Raw genomic sequence first — 6,767 nt, forward strand, 5'->3', positions numbered from 1 at the left:
CACAAAGGCCTGACTTGTTGGCATCCCGCAAATGTTTGCTGAATAAATTTGTGACCATCTGCCTCTTTCCGTCTCCCCTGGGAAACCACCATTTGAAACACTCGCCATTTCTGTAACCTCCATGCATCCCCAAAAGAATTTGTTACTAACTTCACTTGTTGGAGTTGAAAAGCACTGGGCTTAGAGTCAAAAGATCTGAGTTGAAGTCCCACTAGTTATGTGCTGTGCTAGCAAAAGTCTCTAGATGAGTAAGAAAGATTCAGAAATATGTTCCCTCTGGGCTGGAGCAAGCTGGAAGCCAGGCCAGACAGAATACAAACACAGTGAACTGAGAAGCAGCGATTACCATTCTGAAGGTGTTAGCTTTAACATGCCCTGTAATGGCTCATTTTATTTCATTTTTTATTATTCTTAATGGTGGAATCCTGGAGAGAACTCACAGTAGATCGGGAGTCTCCAAGAAGGGACTAAGTTTTTCCCCAACAGTGGGACTACTTTGGAAAGAATTTCTCTGGAGACATTTCTCTAAGAGACACTTGCCCCCCATCCTTCTTGACTTGGGCAGAAGTCAGCCATCAGAGAGGTTAGGGTGTGAGCTCTGAGTCATGAGAGGAAGGGAGGGCCCTCACCTAGCCTCAGGAGTTCTGGGTCTAGACCCGGCCTGCCGTGTGACTATGGACAACATAATGCCCACCCTAGCCCTGGCCCCAGTTTCTGCATGTAGAGAATGAAGGCCTTGTACCAATTTGATGCCTATTCCCAGGGGTGAACTGGCTCTTGGGGCTGTTGTTGCAGAGGCAGAAGAGCTGATAGCTCACAGGACCAAAGTGAATGAGGGCCAGAGCTGGTGGGATGAGGCTCTTGATCTGAGACACGAGGAGGCACAAGTTCAAATCTCCCTGGCTGCTTGGGGTCATTTCTGTCAGTTCATCAGTAAGGCACCCCTTGAACTCTAACCGAAAGTAGGCTCCCCATTATTTCCTATTAAAGTGTCCTATTTTTGAAATAAACTATAAAAATTACACAATTTTAAATTAAATATTTATTTGTGTGATTGTGGTTTAAACATGTGTCTGCCATTAGGCTCTAAGTTCTATTAAATGCCTGTTCTATATGAACAGAATTTAGCATGATGCCTTCCAGGCACAGATTAAATGGAGATCTGTTGAATGAACGGATGGACGGATGGATGGATAGATGGATGGATGGATGAGTGTGTGAGTGAGTGAATATGGAAACATATTCCTAAGCTTCAACATCCCTTTTGTGCTGGGACTTCTGCCTTCTATTTCTTGATGAATTCCCTCCCTCTTCCCCAGTGACTGCTTCCCCTCCCCTCCCCCAGCAGAGCCCAAACTATTCCCAGGAGAAAGGCCCAGATCTCTTCAGCTTGCTTGCCAGTCCCAGCACTGGGACTCTTTACTGATTATGTGGCTGCTGTCCTGATAGTCTTTGCTTTTGTGATCAGAAGTGTTCTGAAGCCCAGTCCTGAAGATTACTTCAGGGGGACCAGAAGCCACCCAATTTCTCGAGTAGGTTTGCCAAGACCTCCAAGACAACTGACAATGACAGCAGTTCCATTATTTTGTTCTTATTATTTGTCAGGCCTGTGCTGAGCACTTCCCAAACATGATCATTCATTCTCCCAACCAGCCTGTGACATAGATGCTATTCTTACCTCCATTTCCCAGATGAGGTCACCGAGGCACAGAGGAGGACTTGCCCAAGGTCAAGTAAATAGCAATGGACAGAGCTGAATTTGGATTCAGGCAGTCTGAGTACAGAAACCATGCCCACAGACACTACAATCAATTTCCTAAGAAATTGTTCTAAGAGTGTGTTCCTTTCAGTTGAGTTCAGCTCCAGCTGTGAGATTTCTATTCTAGGGTTCATGTGGGGCCTCCAACTGGTGCCCAATTGCAAAGCAGGCAGATGTGGAGAGGGCGACTGCGTCCTGGGGAGAGGAAATATTTCGATTTTTGAGTGTGAGTGGTGCATACAAGTCCTGGAGATTGTCCTCCAAGGGGCTGCTGGCTGTGCTCTCAGGAAAAGCTCAGTGTCCACTCTGGACACAATAAGCCCAGGGAGGAGGGACAGGGGCCCAGCCCCTGAGGGCCGGGTTTGGGCCCAGGGCAGCTGTGACTCCCATACCTTGGCTTCCACAGTAGAAGGCCTAATGCTGAAACTCTGCTTCAGTGGAGGCCAGCTCTTTCTCATTGCATTTATTTCATTTTTAAACAATAAGGATAAAAAAAAAATCAAATTTAGGAATTAAATCCCAAAGTGTGCCAAACAGCAGACTATTGCACATGGAGGATTGATGAGTATTTCATAAAGCACCATCTTCAAGTAACAGAAATGTTCCCAAATTAGTGCTTTTAACCTTTTTCTTTAATTGCTTGGATTAAAATCAACTCTTAAACAAACCTGGAATCAATATGCTGTTGTTTCTTCTGTTTGTATCAATCTTACAGCTGTTTCTTTGCTAGGATTAATTTGTCTCCAAGGGGTTTCAACACTATCCTCCCTGGTGTATTTTCAGAGCCCATAATGTCATGTAATCGGGACCATGTTATTTTTGTCTGAATCTCTGGGAATGATGTAAGAGGAAAAAGGAAACTAGCTAACTCCCAACCATTTGACCAAAGGTTAAATTAGTCTTGGCCTTTCCCCAGCTGGACAGAAGGCTGCTCAGTCAAACATTTATTCCACCGGCAGAATGGAAGTCCTCTTCCTTTCTTCCTGAACTGTTTTCCTTCAGATATCTTTCCCCATCATGCCCCAAAATAATATGCCAATACGCTTGTCCTCCCCCCCCCCCCCCCCCCCCCCCCCACCATCTTCCCGTTGTTCATTAGGGATCATTAACACTGGGGAGAAGTGTGTAGAAAAGCCATATGAGGTGGAAATAGATCCTGACATAGGAACTGGAAACACGTTTTTCTTAAGAAACACTTCCAGCCACTAAGTGGCTGCAAGGAGGACACCCTGCTTGGCCCCTTGGACTTGTCACCAAGGTGGACGTCTAGTATCACCAGGATCTCGGGAACATCCTCATGGTTCTGACTGCAACTTCTGAAGCTGCCAAGTAGGGCAAGTCAAAGACCCAGCCTGAGCCCTGTAGCTGGTCCTCTTGTAAGATACACAGACATGTTGAATTTCACTCTATCAAACTTACCCTTCCTGCAAGAACAGGAAGCTCTCTTGGAACCTGTGAGTGGGTCTTAAAAAATGGACATCTCTTCATTGACACTATCTGTTTTGTATTTGAAATAACTTCAGGGCATGGGCTGTGGCTATTGAATGATATAGCAGGCCCAGGGAAACATTCATGTTTCCTTTTGATGTGTTTTCTTTTGTCAGCACACAGAAATTCATCCAGTGGCAAACTATAGCCTTTGGAAAAAATGTCTCCTCTCCTGGGAGCGGGGACACCGTGGGAAAAGAGAACCAATTGGGATTGTGGAGCTAGAAGAGCTGTAAAGGCAACAGCTGGTATTTATGAAGACTAAACCAGGTCTGTGCCAAGCACCCTACATGCGTTATTTCCTTTAGTCTGTGCAATGATCCCAGGAGGCAGGTACTTTTCTTGTTCCCATTTTCAGAGAAGGAAGTTGAGACTTTGAGAGTTTGGGTAACAGGCCTGACATCAAGGAGGCGGGAGGTAGGAGGCCAGTCTGGGATGGTTCAGACGGGCTTCCTAGGCTGCTCCATACTGCTTCCCTGAGAGTGGACTGTGGACTCAGCCTCAGCTTCTCTCTCCCTGAAATGGGAACAATAAAATTTGTCTTTCCTACAGACAAGGGTGGTTGTAAGACACGAGTGAGGCACAGATGCGAAAAAAAATGGCACTGTGAAGCCATATGCAAATGTTTTTGTTGTTATTTTTGTGGTTGAAAAATGATGAATACCAAGAACTCACTGCTGCACAAGCTTCTGTTTGTGGCCTGAGCTTTTGCACTTTGTAAGATTGTGGTGATGGGACCCCATGTGGATGGTGGTGGTGATAGTTCAGTTCTTCACGGATGAAGTGAAAAAGTAGGAACAAGAGAACAGGACAGGGATCTAAGAAAACACCGGCACCATGGCAGCAAGGAGAGAGTAGAGAAGACAAGATGTTGAAGTGTCTACTCTCGGGCAGTTATTTTCCCTCCTACCTCCTCACCTGAAGTCCATTGGTCATCCTCATCCAATCAAATTCTATCAAGTGCATCCCCCAAAGAGCTCTCACATCTGACTTCTCTCCTCCTTGTTGCCACTGTTTTGGTTCAGATGCCCATCACCACTCACCTTGACTTTGTCATAGACCTCTACTTGCTCTCCATGCCTTCAGTCTCATCTCCTTCATCCATCCTGCCATCAGAAATCTTATCTTTGAAAAGCTGCGCCATGCCTTGAAGGATAACATCTAAACTATGAGCATGAGTTACTACTCTTCATGACCTGGACCCTGCTAAGACCTGCAGCCTCAGGCAAACCACATCTCACAGTCCTGTATTCCAGCCACACTAAGCCACTGGCCATTGCCCACAAATAATATTTTGTCTGTGCTTGTAATATTTGGGAGGCAGGGAAGATGTCCTTCCCTTCTTTACCTAGTGAACTCCGAGGCATCACGTAAGATCCAACACATGAATTGTCCCGTATATTCTTTCTTTTTTTTTTTTTGAGGAAGATCAGCCCTGAGCTAACATCTGCTGCCAATCCTCCTCTTTTTGCTGAGGAAAACTGGTCCTGAGCTAACATCCATGCCCATCTTCCTCTACTTTATATGTGGGACGCCTACCACAGCATGGCTTGCCAAGCAGTGCCATGTCCACACCCAAGATCTGAACCAGCGAACCCCAGGCTGCCGAAGCAGAATGTGTGTGCTTAACCGCTGTGCCACCAGCCTGGCCCCTGTCCTGTATATTCTAATTGCACTGTATTTGAATTATCCAATAGTATTATAATTATTTAATACCTGTCGTTCTCCCTCAAGGTTTCTTGACTGTGGGAACTGTGTGTTAGTCTCCGTACATCCCCAATCTTGGTGCTACATAGAAGACACCTGAGAGAGGTTGTCTGAAAGGATGAGTCAACCTCTAAGTTTGGGGTTGGGCTTGTATACCAGATGACTCTTTCTCTTCTCTTTGCTCAGTTCACTGGCTGTGATCTCCTACAGGCTTCCATGAGTTTTCCAACAACTGGAGAGACTGTATTCATGCCTCCTGATGTGGTATGTCTACCACTGATTCTTCTCAAGTTGGACAAGAGCATGGTGTGTAAAATATCTTAGAGCAAACAAGCAAAAAAATGGTTTTTTCAATTTGCAGTTTTTATTCAAACAAACAATTTCACTGAACTCTGAAGAGTCTTGGAAAAGATTTTGGTTCAGTGCAAAGTTTGAACAAAATCTTTGCCAGCAAATTAATCTAGAGAAATGAACGCCCACAGCTCCTGCATTCTGCTCTTCTCATTGGTTTAGCGAAAAGGATTGGAATGTCATTGACAACATCATGTTATCCAAAGGAGCAAGATTCAGAGCTATTCTTTCCATCTAAAAGAAATAATATAAACTTTGCAAGCAGAGGCACGTTTCCAGTATTTTTTCAAGAAAACCTATTCCAGTTCAGTGGGTTAGCCACAGCTGTGTTGGAGAGACACTGTATAAGTTGTACAATCCCAAAGCTGAAATGTCATAGACATTTTAACTGTTCCAGTTGACCAATATATAATTTATAATATATATACATTCTGAATATATATTCTAGAATATATATTCTATATATCTATTCTGAATTTTCCTCATCAGCCAGCATATATAATAACCTAAAAATAGACTAGAGTTAACTTTTAATTTTTACTCGTCTGATTACAAATGAGAACTAAGTCGTGTATGGTTAAAAGCAACAGCAACAACTTCAGCCAAGTTAAAATGAATAACTTCCACAGAGAGCCTCTCTCAAGTCAGAAATATTTCTTGGGCTTAGCCAGAGTTCTAGATGAAACCAATTTATTTTCTGGGAAATTACTATACTGGGAATGGTTGTCTAGTTCCGTGGTTTCCAAACACCAGCCCAAGGATTAATATAGGGCCGGCGGTATATGGATCTTGAAAGGAGATTTTCAAAAGTGCTGTTCCCAGACCCCACCCAGATAGATACTGATTTGGTGTGTCTTGGTGTGCCTGGAAACCTGTATTTTAGCAAAGCCCCAACTGATTTTGATGCAAAGATGGGTTTGAGTCCACCCCCATCCCATCCCTCACCTTTCATGGGTATAACTTAGGGTAGCACCTTCATCATTCTTTAAGTGGCAGCTCTGCCCAGGGACCTAAAATGTGTGTGGCAATGCCCTGCATGCTGGTGTTCTATGATCAGAGCCACAGGCTAAATAAAAATGTGTGTGCCCTCAGAGAGCCAGAGTTCGGTGTTCATGGACAGTCAACAGCTGCTTCATATGTAAGTGACTTGTCACAGATTACTCTGGAGTTATTCTATGGTGCAAGAGATGCACAATGGCCTAAGTAAAACCACTCATCGGCAGCCTCTGCTCTCACGAATCCTGAAGTTTTTCTCAGATCAGGGTGGGAAGGACCAGGCTAGACTGTCCTCTTCATCTGGTACAGAGCTGGCCCTGTGCATCTAAAAGCAAGAGCCTTCTCCCCGAGGTCAGCAGAAACCAGACACCTCAGCCTTTTCTCCAAGCTGTAGGTCAGAGGCCTGATGGATGGATAAACTCACTGGGAAGCTCCTCAAGGGCGAATGAGGGTGCCGTCACCTTGG

This window comes from Equus quagga, chromosome 2 (genome assembly GCF_021613505.1).
Source record: "Equus quagga isolate Etosha38 chromosome 2, UCLA_HA_Equagga_1.0, whole genome shotgun sequence".
Lineage (NCBI taxonomy): Eukaryota > Metazoa > Chordata > Mammalia > Perissodactyla > Equidae > Equus > Equus quagga.